The 17,631-nt window shown below is 33.0% G+C and overlaps 1 long non-coding RNA gene across 1 annotated transcript; it reads right to left on the reverse strand.

The window, feature by feature from the left end:
* Nucleotides 1–7,719: 7,719 nt before the first annotated feature.
* Nucleotides 7,720–9,031, reverse strand: LOC120578053 (uncharacterized). Its single transcript, XR_005643998.1, has 3 exons — nucleotides 8,150–9,031; nucleotides 7,983–8,055; nucleotides 7,720–7,866 (listed from the first exon to the last, which is right to left on the reverse strand). It is a non-coding gene; the product is annotated as an uncharacterized lncRNA (long non-coding RNA).
* Nucleotides 9,032–17,631: the final 8,600 nt, after the last annotated feature.

Here is a 17,631-nt window from a genome sequence, read left to right on the forward strand (position 1 = left end):
CTGCAGTATACCTCATTAACAGACTGCCATCCCAAGTTACTCAAAATGAGAGTCCCTATTCACTCATATTTCATAAAGAACCTGACTATAAGTTGCTAAAACCATTTGGTTGTGCGTGTTACCCTTGCCTCAAACCGTATAACCAACACAAGCTACAATTCCACACAACCAGGTGTGTGTTCTTGGGATATAGCAACTCCCACAAAGGTTACAAATGTCTCAACTCTCATGGAAGGACTTTCATATCAAGACATGTCATCTTTAATGAAGACCTTTTTCCATTCCATGAGGGGTTTCTCAATACAAGAAGTCCTTTGAAAACAACAATTAACAATCCATCTACTTCTTTTCCTTTGTGCAGTGCAGGTAATTCTATCAATGATGCTAGCATACCAATCATTGAAGAAGAAAATCAAGATGAGACAAACGAAGAAGACTCTCAAGGTGTTACTAGTGACACAGAACAAACTGACAATGGTTCATCAGAAGGTGACACCACTCATGAAGAGACACCAGACATAGTTCAGCAGCAAAATGTGGGTGAATCAAGCTTGGACACAAATACAAGTAATGCAATACACACAAGGAGTAAGTCAGGCATTCACAAGCCGAAGCTACCTTACATTGGAATCACTGAGACTTACAAAGACACAGTGGAACCTGCAAATGTCAAGGAAGCTCTCACAAGAACCTTATGGAAAGAAGCAATGCAAAAGGAGTTTCAAGCTCTCATGTCCAACAAGACGTGGATACTAGTCCCTTACCAAGATCAAGAAAACATAGTTGACTCAAAATGGGTCTTCAAGACCAAATACAAGTCAGATGGTTCCATAGAAAGGAGGAAAGCCAGACTAGTTGCAAAGGGGTTTCAACAAACAGCTGGAATCGACTATGAAGAAACATTTAGTCCTGTAGTCAAAGCTAGCACAGTCAGAGTCATCCTCTCAATTGCAGTACACCTCAATTGGAAAGTTAGGCAACTAGACATCAACAATGCGTTCCTAAATGGATACCTCAAAGAAACCGTATTCATGCATCAGCCAGAAGGATTTGTTGATCCTACCAATCCTAATCACATATGCAAACTATCTAAAGCAATTTATGGGCTGAAGCAGGCACCGAGAGCTTGGTTTGATAGTCTCAAAACTGCATTGTTAAATTGGGGCTTTCAAAACACAAAAAGTGATTCTTCTCTTTTTCTTTTAAAAGGTAAAGATCATATCACATTTCTCCTTATATATGTGGATGACATAATAGTCACAGGCAGCAGCAACAATTTCCTTCAAGCTTTCATCAAACAACTTAATGATGTCTTCTCTCTCAAAGATTTGGGTCGTTTACACTACTTTATGGGCATAGAAGTACAAAGAGATGCAAGTGGAATGTACCTTAAACAATCCAAATACATCGGTGACTTGCTGAAGAAATTCAAGATGGAAAATGCCTCACCATGTCCAACACCGATGATAACAGGAAGACATTTCACAGTTGAGGGGGAGAAATTGAAAGATCCAACTGTGTTCAGACAAGCCATAGGAGGGCTGCAATATTTAACTCACACAAGACCTGACATAGCCTTTTCTGTTAATAAACTCAGTCAATACATGAGTTCACCTACCACTGACCATTGGCAAGGTATAAAAAGAATCTTGAGATATCTCCAAGGCACCATCAATTATTGCATGCACATCAAGCCATCCACTGACTTGGATATAACAGGTTTTTCTGATGCAGACTAGGCCACTAGTATTGATGATAGAAAATCCATGGCTGGTCAATGTGTGTTCCTTGGTGAAACACTCATCTCTTGGTCCTCAAGAAAACAAAAAGTAGTATCAAGATCAAGCACAGAGTCAGAGTACAAAGTACAGAGCACTAGCTGACCTAGCTGCTGAGATAGCATGGATTCGTTCACTACTTTTTGAACTGAAACTCCCATTGCCAAGGAAGCCCATACTATGGTGTGATAACTTGAGTGTCAAGGCACTAGCTTCTAATCCAGTATTGCATGCTCGTTCTAAGCATATTGAAATTGATGTTCATTACATCAGAGACCAAGTACTACAAAATAAGGTTGTTGTGGCTTATGTTCCTACAACGGATCAAATTGCAGATTGTCTCACCAAGCCATTAAGTCACACACGTTTCAGTCAACTAAGAGACAAACTTGGTGTGATTCACTCACCACCAGTTTTAAGGGGGGTGTTAGAGACACAATCCCTTAATGATTGGATCATATCAAGTCAACACATCAAGTTATAAATAACAATTATCTGCATATCAAGTCAGCACATCTTATACATAATTAGCAATTATGTTTCCTTATAGCTTATCATATTCTGTTGTATATATTGTATGTCTTACTCAACATTTTAAAGATAAGAAATACAATACAAACTTTCTATCTGGAGTTACATGACTTGTCTCTTAATCTTCAGTATTCAATTAATGTTCTAATTGAATGTATGCAAGATTTTAGATTTGATTAGTAGCATATATATATTTTGCGATTGAAAAGAACTTTTAGCCGGAATCACTTTCGGAAGCATTTTGATTATTAACTTTTCAGAGATCAAAATAAAAAACAAATTTTGTATCTTAACCGTCTTCATGTTATCAATATATTTAACCCTTTTTCTGAAGTAGCTATAAAAACTGCAACATGTAATTGACAATGGGAGAACATTGTTATTTGAAAATTAACGCAAAGTGCAACTCATAATTACTTATAAGAAATAACATAAAGAAATACATCCTCAAAGGCACAATCCAAAATAGTTTTGAACAACATAAAAACAAAATGGCTTAGTGGAATTTGAGAAGCCTTCACTTTAGTGATAACAGGGTAGACCCCAATAAGTTGAGTTTGTACTTTTTTTTTTTTTTTATAAAAATAAAATAATATTAATTCATTCAAATCGAGAGATTACATCAGGATGAATCTGCGTACAAACTCACAACATCCAAGTTAATAGCATATAACGACATAATGCATACAAAAATATATGATAAAACTAAAGTGACCGGATTATTCATGGCCTTTGGATCTGCAACGTTGATGCCCAAATATTTGATTGAATAATCGATCTTTCAATATGAATCAAATGAACACCGCAAGAAGACGGGAAATCAAACAATGCCGTACAAGACGACGAACAACAAACCACCACACTAAGATGTGAAAATCACTTATTTAGATTGGAATAGAGAAAAAAAGATGAAGAGGGGTGATTTTAGGTCAAGAATTGACCTGAAACCACCCTCAATGAAGAAACTGGAAGAGAAAACCTAAAGAGAGAAAATTAGGGCCGGCTTATTGGAGAGGGAGAGGAGAGATAAACCAAAACAACTTCAACCACGTATATTGATCCTTCTTCAACTCTTTTCTTAATCATAGGCACAATAGTCTTTCGCACAAATGCTAAAATTTTGCTACCCTCGCTAAGAAACAATAAAATCAAATATTTGAAAATTATCTCAGCAACAATGTAAATATTGCAAACAAATTAAATTAAACACATTTTTGCGACATTGAAGAAATAATACTAATTGGACCAGAGGATTGTTCCCGTGAGCTTAGCTCAGTTGAAAAGAATAATGTATAATATATGTAAGGTCTGGGGTTCGAACCCCAGACACCACCAAAAAACAAATTGGACCGGAGGATTCTAAGAAAAAAAGCAATTTCCTACTCGCATCTTTTTTTTTGGTCGAATTTCCTACTTGCATCTTCAGCATTGGGATTTTTCAAGCCTTATGTTTAGGAATATTGCTTTTCATGCTTTAATGTTTGCTAAAAAACATTAGCATTTTACAAAAATAACTCCTCGACAGTTAACTACCATCAAGCATCGTATAGAATATGTGAATGATGGTTTCAATATCTTCAAATTAATTAACATACTAAAATAGAATAGATTTGCAGTTTTAGTCTACTATGAATTATTCCAACTTTAAAAGTCATATATAGTTATACGTTTTTCCCTTTCACATTAAAACAATTTAAAACTGACCACCATTCTTACCAAAGTAAAATATTTTCAAAATCTACCACCAATTTAATTAATAATTCATCAACGGTTTATACCCTGAATTTTCTTGAAATAAAAACTAAGATTTGTAAGGGTTAATTTATAATCAGAGTCTAAAAACTAAGACTCATCAACAATTTATACCATTCTTGCCTCTCATTAGCAAGGCCGGCCCAAGGCATAGGCTGCAGGTGAGGCGGCCTAGGGCCCAAATTTTATTTTTTATTTTTTTTATAAAGAAGTGGCTTATATATGGACATTTGGTTTAAACGGGATATATATAAGACTAAACACAAAGAAGGCCCAACCATTTACCAAACTTCAGCCCATCACCCATTTCATCCTTATTTTAAAAACCCAGCGTCATATTGTTTTCACACTCCAACCCATCGCTTTCGTTTTCATCCCCAACATTACATTAGATAAAACGCAAAACTTAGAAGTAAAACCTAAATCCCATAAGCAACACAAAAAATTCCTCCTTCTCGGAGACTAATTTGTTTATTATTTTGAGAATAAAGTCTTCATGTAGCTCTTATCTTCCTCTCAAAAAAAGAGTGAAAAGACATTTGGTCCTCAAATTTGTATGTGCACGTCAATTTCATCCCTCAATTTTTCGAAATAGCCAATACGTCATTGGATTTTATAAATGTCCATCAATTTAGTTTGTCTGTCAAGTCTCGTCGTTAACAATGCTAACGTGTCACATTAAGCGCTAACGTTGAGTTCCAAGTCAGCTTCCATGTGTACATCGACGAATTTGATCGAAATTTGTTTGATTTTTTTTGGACTTTTTTTTCAAATGAAAGTTAACACAAATTGTTACACTGTCGAATTGATCCCTGAGCTATTCATTAAAAATTAAGTTGATTCCTGAATTATGTTACTCACCATCAATCAATTTGATCTTTAATATTGTCAAATGAATTGGCCCTCGAATAATAATAACAAATTTGGTGATTCTGTCTATAAATAGGCACTGAAGTGAAGTATATATTGTGTTCACTAAACACAAAATATTAACTTGCAGCTAAAAGAAATGCATAGGCAAGACAAATTTAACAGAAGCATTAGGGTCTCTTTGGCTAATTTGAGTTTATCTACTGATAAAAATATTTGTGAGACTGTTTGAAAAAGTTTATGGAAACAACTTATGACATAACATATGACATCTCTATAAGTTATATTCAGCCTTTTCCATTAGTGTTCAAGATAGCATATGAAAACAGTTTCCCTTTATGTACATGTCATAAGGTGCTTTCAAAAGTTCTCCCAAATAGTCTCTTTCAAAAGTTCTTCCAAACAGTCTCAAAGTGCTTATGCTAGTAGACAAGCTCAAATAATTCAATTAAGACAGACTTAGTTTATACATAATACCTTATACTATAAGCACTCAATTAAGTTGTTTATCCAAATAAAACCTTAGTAAAATATTTTTCGTAATAATTAAAAATGGAATCTTTCATCTCACGGTAAAAAAAAGTAAACAACACATTGAACCTCGCTATCTTCATTCATTCAAATTTCAAAGTACAAACATATAAATTTTAAGGAAAAATCATTTGCTAGAAAAGTATATTAAAAAACAATAATTTCTTGTGATCTAGACAACCCATCAAATCTTCAATGGCACAGTAGCAACTACTCAACAAATATACATGAACAATCATGAAATTCAAAACCAGTGAAATCACGAAATAATTATAAAAAAAAAGCGTGAAATGTGGCGAAAATGAAGAACATGTACTTGATTTGATTACATTAAGATTACAATGGCATAACCAAATTAAAAGAGTTTGAGCAAGGTTTAACTAAGTGAGATGGAATCAAATCAAATTCTTCACATTTATTAGTTTTTACCATTTATTTGACAGTATCAATGATCAAATTGATATATAAAAAAATAATTTAGGGATCGATTTGGTGGTGAATGACATAATTTAAGAACCAACTTTATTTTTAATGAATAATTCAGAGATCAATTTGACAATGTAACAATTTGTATTGACTTTCAAATACTACCATGTTTCTCTCAGACTTGTAAGAGCAGCTCCAACGGCAGTTTTTGAGGACAGACTGCTAACATGTCATCCAGTTTTTCAACAAATTACCATTAGAGTTGTGCAATATTTTGACAACCATTATTTTCTGACACCAAGTACAAAAGGACTTGCATATTATTAAAATATTAATATATGAATTAAAATTGTGGGATCATGCATTGATTTTTTAATTGTTGGGTATGGAGCCTTGTTGGAAGCCACCCAGCTTTGAAGAGTCAGGCTCAAGACTGAATTCTTCAGATAAGGCAACGTACACTTTTCACGCAAACAAAAAACTCAATTAAACCTACAAGAATTAGGTTATAAGAGATTCAAAATAAATTATCTATCTGAGAAATTGTCAAATTTAAAAGAATCACGTAATTCTTTAATCAAAAGACAGTCACATGTTTCATTATTATTTGGTTGTCAAGTTTGCTACTGCTTCCTCTCCAAAAAAAATAAAAATGTTGGCTACTGCTTGAAATTCTGCTATACAAATTGTATTATAAAGTCCTATGCTGATCATAACTATTGTTTTCTCAATAAATATTGAAGATATAGGTAGTCATCATTAGTTGATGGTCGTTCTATGAGCCGTCTCCGATAATTTAAAGGTCTCATTGTAATTTTGACAATTTTAATTTAAAAAGTATTGAAAAAATTCAATCCACTTAGAATGACTAACATCTACATTATGACTTTTACCCACACACAAATAGACATTTACATACATAAAATGTATAATTGATAGTAAAATAATTGAATTTTGGACTTTTACCTACAGAAAAATGACATTAGTGACGAATTTTGTCCGTAGATGATGTAGTATTTTTCTATCAATCAAAAGTAAGTATTTGTGTATCGTTTCAACAGGGACTAATGCGATATTATAGGTCGTTCAACATTAGGGTTTAATTGATTGTATGTTATAGAACCTAATCGAACTATAATGTGGTAAATAAATGGAGATTTGACAGAGATTAAAAAATGCTGGGATTAGACTTCACTGACCAATCGTCGCATATATTCTCATGATCATGCATATAGATTCTAGTTATTATCCGATATTACCACATATCCTCGACAACACCATTTATGTCTAAATCGTGAGCTCAATCGTATTTTTTGATCGACGATTTCTTAGTCTATCAAGCAATCTGATAGCATTAAGCTTTGATATTTGAAATGATTATCAAAACCTAAACCCCATTTATAGAAATCTAGTTTCAATCACTACTACAAAATATCCCCTTTAATAGCACTCATTTTCGCGTTTAATAGCGCTTTCGAAGCGCTAAGAAAGCCCCCGTTATTATAGGTCAGTATACTATAATAGCGATTTTAAAGCGCTATTAAAAAGCAATGTTTCAATAGCGCTTTCAAAAAAGCGCTAATATATATAGCCTTATTTTTATGCTATTAAAGTCGTTTTCTAACAACCGTTTCTTAGCACTTTCAGAAAAGCGTTATTGTAGCCTTCCTACACACACCGGCTTTTCTTAGCGTTTTACTGAAAGCGTTAATAAAAGTTACTTTTTTTTTTAATTTAAATCTACAACCATAAACACTATAATTAAATATACTATCTAAAAGGCTATAATAAGATACTGAAATATGAATATAGCCAATTGCAGTCATAATAATCTCATTACAAATTGATCATAAACTTAACTAAAAATTTCATGATATGAATCAATCCACAATTACCAACGAAAAAACACCTAAATTTAAGAGAACTCGTGTCAAGCTATCCAATGTTTAGTTAATAAATCTACCAGCAACATTTTCTCCTGTGTCGTATAAAATGAAACGAAAAATTAATTAACATCGAATTTTCAGCACAAACCAACGGTAACTCAATTAAAAAATGAAAATGAAAATTGTTGAAAAAGAAAACGAAACTCACTAATATACTTGACCATAAAGGTTGCCCAATCCTCCTCGACCTCAACTAGCTTATCTTTAGGAGCTTCAAAGTACTTCAAATATAAAAGTAGCGAAAAATTGTATTAGAAAATGAATGCCTATATATATAATTACAAATTAATAGTATTTTTAAAATCACATACGTACATTTGTAGGTGTTTAAGAAGCAGCCTTAGCATTAAAAAGCTTGTCAAATTGTAGAATCCATAACAGTTCAGTGTATCATACTTCACAATATAAATTATTGAAACCTCAAATGGTGATAGCATAGAATGAATATCCCGGATTTAGGACATATTTCAAGTAACAGAAACAAATTCAGATAGCCAATGATATTCCAATTGAAAATATAACTACCTTCAGAATGCTAGTAGTTACAGTAATAAAATCTTGTAGAAATCCATAGGCTAAAAGACAAGATTACCATATCATAAGAATAAGAGTAAGAAAATTACCCACGCCTGCAAAATCCAAGAACGTATGCAGGCAGCTACAGCTGCAGAATTGTTGCGGCATGAACATTTCCAAGGCCAATGTTTTCAGCAAACCCAGCTAGGAATTGTTGAGAATCGTCGCCATTAATATGAAATGAAGTAGAGTAAGTCGGTGCACTGAATATAAACAAAATAATCATTAAAATAGAAGTACACAACATCATTAACAGCTGCTATCTAGCAGTAAAGAAAGAGACACAGACGCAAGACTATGAAGATCACACTTGCTGCAAGCATCTAAAACCAAATTAACTGATGCTCGATACAAGGAGTCCCGAATATTTGTAGGTTCAACAGACACATGCACACCAGAATTTCTGCATAATTGACGTAATTGTTCATGTCACAGCCAAAAATCATTCATGTCAGTACAATTTACAATTTAGTATATCATAGTTCACAGTATAAAAGTGTTTGTTCATTTTATTTTATTAGAAGTGTCGCTGATTGCTTGAACAGATCAATTTATGCACTGCCAAAATTCAAGATATGTATTATTGCAAACAGCATATTGAACCAGATAGCAAGAGATCCAAAAAAAAGTCCCAACAAAGGGTAAAGATAACAGTAAAATTTCGGAATAAAAAAAAAGTGGTACCCTTGTATCATATACAAACTTATATCATTCTATGAAGTCAACTATGTTAAAATACATCTTATATTTATTTCGTTTAAAATTCAGGCTCCAAAACCTCATTTTCGTCCTTAAAATTGTAGGATGTTGTCAAGTTAGTCCCTAAAATTAAGAAATTGACAAAAATATGCCTAAAATCGAAAATACTCCGTCATTTTAGTCAACAGTAACACATTCATACCTTATTCTTTTAGTGAGCAATTCATTTTAAGTATTTAACTTTACAGAATTACGTAAAATATTGTCTGGACTAAATAACAAACAATTTACAATTTCAATGTTCCTGTTAATTCCTAATTTTAGGAATCAACTCACCAGAACCATACATATTAAGGGACCAACTAGGACATTGACTCCTCTAGTTAGTACAAGAGCATTCCCAATTCAACTATCAAACAACTAAACTCATGATGCCATTTCTAAATTCTAATCCCATAAAAAGGGGGGAAAAATAGTGGTAAAAACTCAAAATGTAGAAGCAAATGTCATTTTCATTAGCATGTGCTTCTAAACATTGATGAAAATAAGACCACAATCTCTAAACCTAGCTGAGATGCTAAGGTTGAGCTTATGTGTGCCTATGATTTGTCTCCCCTCCACCCCTCATCACCCAAAAACATGAAATATACAAAATTGTGGCCTAATTGAATTTAAACAAGGAGTAGTGAAATTATAGATGAACCAAATTTTTACCTTATGAATTGACTAACACAAACTAGCTAGGTACCACACTACAAATTGTTGCCTAAATTACCATATGGTAAATGTTTAGAGATTGAGCACCATAATTGTTGTAGTTACCATAAGTGATCAAATTTTGTGGTCCACTCAAATTTTATGGTCCACTGTTATGATATAATAGTAAAGTTTGAAACAAATTTGACACTCAACAAAGAAACTCCAAATTGTAGTGATTTCTATTAATAACTATATAATACAAACTGTAGTGATTAAATATGTTTTCTACCATAATTAACTAGTGATTAATTAGTATGCTATCTTCTAATTGCATGCTTCAAATTGAAAAGTTTATCTAATAGTAGAAATATCATTACGCATGGAACTTTGAAAATAATTAGTGCACTTATGTAAACTTGTGTTTAGTTTTGTATATTATTGAATACACAGGGACAAAAAGAATACAGAGACAAGATGGTAAAACATATACAACCTTAAAACTCTATTTTATAAAATGCTATAAGCGGAAATAACGATCTCTTCTTCATCGTGAGTTTGATGGAGATATGGATTGAGGTGGTGAGAGGGAGAACGAGTGAACGGTGAGGTGAAAAAACGAGATCAATAGAGAAAAATATGTGATGGGTTTACGATTTATGAGATGGTTCTGTGGTGGTGAGAAAAATGAGCGAAGTAGAGAGAGGGAGAGATCGAGTGGTAAAGTGAGAGAGAGTGAGAGACACGAGTGAGGAGAGATAATGGGATAGAGATTGGAAAACTGTATTTTTTATTTTCATAAAGCCCAAAAGCGTTATCTATAACCCGTCCAACAATAGCGTTTCTGAAAAGCGCTATTAGTGCGTACCAAAATAATAGCATTCATAAGAAAGTGCTATCTAACCTAGTTTTTAACATGTTTTTCTTAGCGCTTTCTTAAAATTGCTATAACAGGTCTATGAGTTGTTTTTTAATAGTGTTTATCCATAAGCGCTATTAAAAAACATGGACTAAATAACAAACAATTTACAATTTCAATGGTCCTGTTAATTCCTAATTTTAGGAATCAACTCACCAGAACCATACATATTAAGGGACCAACTAAGACATTGACTCCTCTAGTTAGTACAAGAGCATTCCCAATTCCACTATCAAAGAACTAAACTCATGATGCCATTTCTAAATTCTAATCCCATAAAAAGGGGGGAAAAATAGTGGTAAAAACTCAAAATGTAGAAGCAAATGTCATTTTCATTAGCATGTGCTTCTAAACATTGATGAAAATAAGACCACAATCTCTAAACCTATCTGAGATGCTAAGGTTGAGCTTATGTGTGCCTATGATTTGTCTCCCCTCCAACCCTCATCACCCAAAAACATGAAATATACAAAATTGTGGCCTAATTGAATTTAAACAAGGAGTAGTGAAATTCTAGATGAACCGAATTTGTACCTTACGAATTGACTAACACTAACTAGCTAGGTACCACACTACAAATTGTTGCCTAAATTACCATATGGTAAATGTTTAGAGATTGAGCACCATAATTGTTGTAGCTACCATAAGTGATCAAATTTTATGGTCCACTCAAATTTTATGGTCCACTGTTATGATATAATAGTAAAGTTTGAAACAAATTTGACACTCAACAAAGAAACTCCAAATTGTAGTGATTTCAATTAATAACTATATAATACAAACTCTAGTGATTAAATATGTTTTCTACCATAATTAACTAGTGATTAATTAGTATGCTATCTTCTAATTGAATGCTTCAAATTGAAAAGTTTATCTAATAGTAGAAATATCATTACGCATGGAACTTTGAAAATAATTAGTGCACTTATGTAAACTTGTGTTCAGTTTTGTATATTATTGAATACACAGGGACGAAAAGAATACAGAGACAAGTTGGTAAAACATATACAACCTTAAAACTCTATTTTATAAAATGCTATAAGCGGCAATAACGATCTCTTCTTCATCGTGAGTTTGATGGAGAGAGGGAGAACGAGTGAACTGTGAGGAGAAAAAACGAGATCAATAGAGAAAAATATGTGATGGGTTTACGATTTATGAGAAGGTTCTGTGGTGGTGAGAAAAATGAGTGAAGTGGAGAGAGAGAGATCGAGGGGTAAAGTGAGAGAGAGAGTGAGAGACACGAGTGAGGAGAGATAATGGGATAGAGATTGGAAAATTGTATTTTTTATTTTCATAAAGCCCAAAAGCGCTATCTATAACCCGTCCAACAATAGCGTTTCTGAAAAGCGCTATTAGTGCGAACCAAAATAATAGCATTCATAAGAAAGTGCTATCTAACCTAGTTTTTAACATGTTTTTCTTAGCGCTTTCTTAAAAGTGCTATAACAGGTCTCTGAGTTGTTTTTTAATAGCGTTTATCCATAACCCCTATTAAAAAATATGGACTAAATAACAAACAATTTACAATTTCAATGTTCCTGTTAATTCCTAATTTTAGGAATCAACTCACCAGAACCATACATATTAAGGGACCAACTAAGACATTGACTCCTCTAGTTAGTACAAGAGCATTCCCAATTCCACTATCAAACAACTAAACTCATGATGCCATTTCTAAATTCTAATCCCATAAAAAGGGGGAAAAAATACTGGTAAAAACTCAAAATGTTGAAGCAAATGTCATTTTCATTAGCATGTGCTTCTAAACATTGATGAAAATAAGACCACAATCTCTAAACCTATCTGAGATGCTAAGGTTGAGCTTATGTGTGCCTATGATTTGTCTCCCCTCCAACCCTCATCACCCAAAAACATGAAATATACAAAATTGTGGCCTAATTGAATTTAAACAAGGAGTAGTGAAATTCTAGATGAACCAAATTTGTACCTTACGAATTGACTAACACTAACTAGCTAGGTACCACACTACAAATTGTTGCCTAAATTACCATATGGTAAATGTTTAGAGATTGAGCACCATAATTGTTGTAGCTACCATAAGTGATCAAATTTTGTGGTCCACTCAAATTTTATGGTCCACTGTTATGATATAATAGTAAAGTTTGAAACAAATTTGACACTCAACAAAGAAACTCCAAATTGTAGTGATTTCTATTAATAACTATATAATACAAACTCTAGTGATTAAATATGTTTTCTACCATAATTAACTAGTGATTAATTAGTATGCTATCTTCTAATTGCATGCTTCAAATTGAAAAGTTTATCTAATAGTAGAAATATCATTACGCATGGAACTTTGAAAATAATTAGTGCACTTATGTAAACTTGTGTTCAGTTTTGTATATTATTGAATACACAGGGACAAAAAGAATACAGAGACAAGATGGTAAAACATATACAACCTTAAAACTCTATTTTATAAAATGCTATAAGCGGCAATAACGATCTCTTCTTCATCGTGAGTTTGATGGAGAGAGGGAGAACGAGTGAACTGTGAGGAGAAAAAACGAGATCAATAGAGAAAAATATGTGATGGGTTTACGATTTATGAGAAGGTTCTGTGGTGGTGAGAAAAATGAGTGAAGTGGAGAGAGAGAGATCGAGGGGTAAAGTGAGAGAGAGAGTGAGAGACACGAGTGAGGAGAGATAATGGGATAGAGATTGGAAAATTGTATTTTTTATTTTCATAAAGCCCAAAAGCGCTATCTATAACCCGTCCAACCATAGCGTTTCTGAAAAGCGCTATTAGTGCGAACCAAAATAATAGCATTCATAAGAAAGTGCTATCTAACCTAGTTTTTAACATGTTTTTCTTAGCGCTTTCTTAAAAGTGTTATAACAGGTCTCTGAGTTGTTTTTTAATAGCGTTTATCCATAACCCCTATTAAAAAATATGGACTAAATAACAAACAATTTACAATTTCAATGTTCCTGTTAATTCCTAATTTTAGGAATCAACTCACCAGAACCATACATATTAAGGGACCAACTAAGACATTGACTCCTCTAGTTAGTACAAGAGCATTCCCAATTCCACTATCAAACAACTAAACTCATGATGCCATTTCTAAATTCTAATCCCATAAAAAGGGGGAAAAAATAGTGGTAAAAACTCAAAATGTTGAAGCAAATGTCATTTTCATTAGCATGTGCTTCTAAACATTGATGAAAATAAGACCACAATCTCTAAACCTATCTGAGATGCTAAGGTTGAGCTTATGTGTGCCTATGATTTGTCTCCCCTCCAACCCTCATCACCCAAAAATATGAAATATACAAAATTGTGGCCTAATTGAATTTAAACAAGGAGTAGTGAAATTCTAGATGAACCAAATTTGTACCTTACGAATTGACTAACACTAACTAGCTAGGTACCACACTACAAATTGTTGCCTAAATTACCATATGGTAAATGTTTAGAGATTGAGCACCATAATTGTTGTAGCTACCATAAGTGATCAAATTTTGTGGTCCACTCAAATTTTATGGTCCACTGTTATGATATAATAGTAAAGTTTGAAACAAATTTGACACTCAACAAAGAAACTCCAAATTGTAGTGATTTCTATTAATAACTATATAATACAAACTCTAGTGATTAAATATGTTTTCTACCATAATTAACTAGTGATTAATTAGTATGCTATCTTCTAATTGCATGCTTCAAATTGAAAAGTTTATCTAATAGTAGAAATATCATTACGCATGGAACTTTGAAAATAATTAGTGCACTTATGTAAACTTGTGTTCAGTTTTGTATATTATTGAATACACAGGGACAAAAAGAATACAGAGACAAGATGGTAAAACATATACAACCTTAAAACTCTATTTTATAAAATGCTATAAGCGGCAATAACGATCTCTTCTTCATCGTGAGTTTGATGGAGAGAGGGAGAACGAGTGAACTGTGAGGAGAAAAAACGAGATCAATAGAGAAAAATATGTGATGGGTTTACGATTTATGAGAAGGTTCTGTGGTGGTGAGAAAAATGAGTGAAGTGGAGAGAGAGAGATCGAGGGGTAAAGTGAGAGAGAGAGTGAGAGACACGAGTGAGGAGAGATAATGGGATAGAGATTGGAAAATTGTATTTTTTATTTTCATAAAGCCCAAAAGCGCTATCTATAACCCGTCCAACAATAGCGTTTCTGAAAAGCGCTATTAGTGCGAACCAAAATAATAGCATTCATAAGAAAGTGCTATCTAACCTAGTTTTTAACATGTTTTTCTTAGCGCTTTCTTAAAAGTGCTATAACAGGTCTCTGAGTTGTTTTTTAATAGCGTTTATCCATAACCCCTATTAAAAAATATGGACTAAATAACAAACAATTTACAATTTCAATGTTCCTGTTAATTCCTAATTTTAGGAATCAACTCACCAGAACCATACATATTAAGGGACCAACTAAGACATTGACTCCTCTAGTTAGTACAAGAGCATTCCCAATTCCACTATCAAACAACTAAACTCATGATGCCATTTCTAAATTCTAATCCCATAAAAAGGGGGGAAAAATAGTGGTAAAAACTCAAAATGTAGAAGCAAATGTCATTTTCATTAGCATGTGCTTCTAAACATTGATGAAAATAAGACCACAATCTCTAAACCTATCTGAGATGCTAAGGTTGAGCTTATGTGTGCCTATGATTTGTCTCCCCTCCAACCCTCATCACCCAAAAACATGAAATATATAAAATTCTGGCCTAATTAAATTTAAACAAGGAGTAGTGAAATTCTAGATGAACTAAATTTGTACCTTACGAATTGACTAACACTAACTAGCTAGGTACCATACTACAAATTGTTGCCTAAATTACCATATGGTAAATGTTTAGAGATTGAGCACCATAATTGTTGTAGCTACCATAAGTGATCAAATTTTGTGGTCCACTCAAATTTTATGGTCCACTGTTATGATATAATAGTAAAGTTTGAAACAAATTTGACACTCAACAAAGAAACTCCAAATTGTAGTGATTTCTATTAATAACTATATAACACAAACTCTAGTGATGAAATATGTTTTCTAGCATAATTAACTACTGATTAATTAGTATGCTATCTTCTAATTGCATGCTTCAAATTGAAAAGTTTATCTAATAGTAGAAATATCATTACGCATGGAACTTTGAAAATAATTAGTGCACTTTTGTAAACTTGTGTTCAGTTTTGTATATTATTGAATACACAAGGAGAAAAAGAATACAGAGACAAGTTGGTAAAACATATACAACCTTAAAACTCTATTTTATAAAATTCTATAAGCGGCAATAACGATCTCTTCTTCATCGTGAGTTTGATGGAGAGAGGGAGAACGAGTGAACTGTGAGGAGAAAAAACGAGATCAATAGAGAAAAATATGTGACGGGTTTACGATTTATGAGAAGGTTCTGTGGTGGTGAGAAAAATGAGTGAAGTCGAGAGAGAGAGATCGAGGGGTAAAGTGAGAGAGAGAGTGAGGAGAGATCATGGGATAGAGATTGGAAAATTGTATTTTTTATTTTCATAAAGCCCAAAAGCGCTATCTATAACCCGTCCAAACATAGCGTTTCTGAAAAGCGCTATTAGTGCGAACCAAAATATTAGCATTCATAAGAAAGTGCTATCTAACCTAGTTTTTAACATGTTTTTCTTAGCGTTTTCTTAAAAGTGCTATAACAGGTCTATGAGTTGTTTTTTAATAGCGTTTATCCATAAGCGCTATTAAAAAACATGGACTAAATAACAAACAATTTACAATTTCAATGTTCCTGTTAATTCCTAATTTTAGGAATCAACTCACCAGAACCATACATATTAAGGGACCAACTAGGACATTGACTCCTCTAGTTAGTACAAGAGCATTCCCAATTCAACTATCAAATAACTAAACTCATGATGCCATTTCTAAATTCTAATCCCATAAAAAGGGGAAAAAAATAGTGGTAAAAACTCAAAATGTTGAAGCAAATGTCATTTTCATTAGCATGTGCTTCTAAACATTGATGAAAATAAGACCACAATCTCTAAACCTATCTGAGATGCTAAGGTTGAGCTTATGTGTGCCTATGATTTGTCTCCCCTCCAACCCTCATCACCCAAAAACATGAAATATAAATAATTGTGGCCTAATTGAATTTAAACAAGGAGTAGTGAAATTCTAGATGAACCAAATTTGTACCTTACGAATTGACTAACACTAACTAGCTAGGTACCACACTACAAATTGTTGCCTAAATTACCATATGGTAAATGTTTAGAGATTGAGCACCATAATTGTTGTAGCTACCATAAGTGATCAAATTTTGTGGTCCACTCAAATTTTATGGTCCACTGTTATGATATAATAGTAAAGTTTGAAACAAATTTGACACTCAACAAAGAAACTCCAAATTGTAGTGATTTCTATTAATAACTATATAGTACAAACTCTAGTGATTAAATATGTTTTCTACCATAATTAACTACTGATTAATTAGTATGCTATCTTCTAATTGCATGCTTCAATTTGAAAAGTTTATCTAATAGTAGAAATATCATTACGCATGGAACTTTGAAAATAATTAGTGCACTTATGTAAACTTGTGTTCAGTTTGGTATATTATTGAATACACAGGGACAAAAAGAATACAGAGACAAGTTGGTAAAACATATACAACCTTAAAACTCTATTTTATAAAATGCTATAAGCGGCAATAACGATCTCTTCTTCATCGTGAGTTTGATGGAGAGATGGATTGAGGTGGTGAGAGGGAGAACGAGTGAACGGTGAGGTGAAAAAACGAGATCAATAGAGAAAAATATGTGATGGGTTTACGATTTATGAGAAGGTTCTGTGGTGGTGAGAAAAATGAGTGAAGTAGAGAGAGAGATCGAGTGGTAAAGTGAGAGAGAGTGAG

This window comes from Medicago truncatula, chromosome 2 (genome assembly GCF_003473485.1).
Source record: "Medicago truncatula cultivar Jemalong A17 chromosome 2, MtrunA17r5.0-ANR, whole genome shotgun sequence".
Classification (NCBI taxonomy): domain Eukaryota; kingdom Viridiplantae; phylum Streptophyta; class Magnoliopsida; order Fabales; family Fabaceae; genus Medicago; species Medicago truncatula.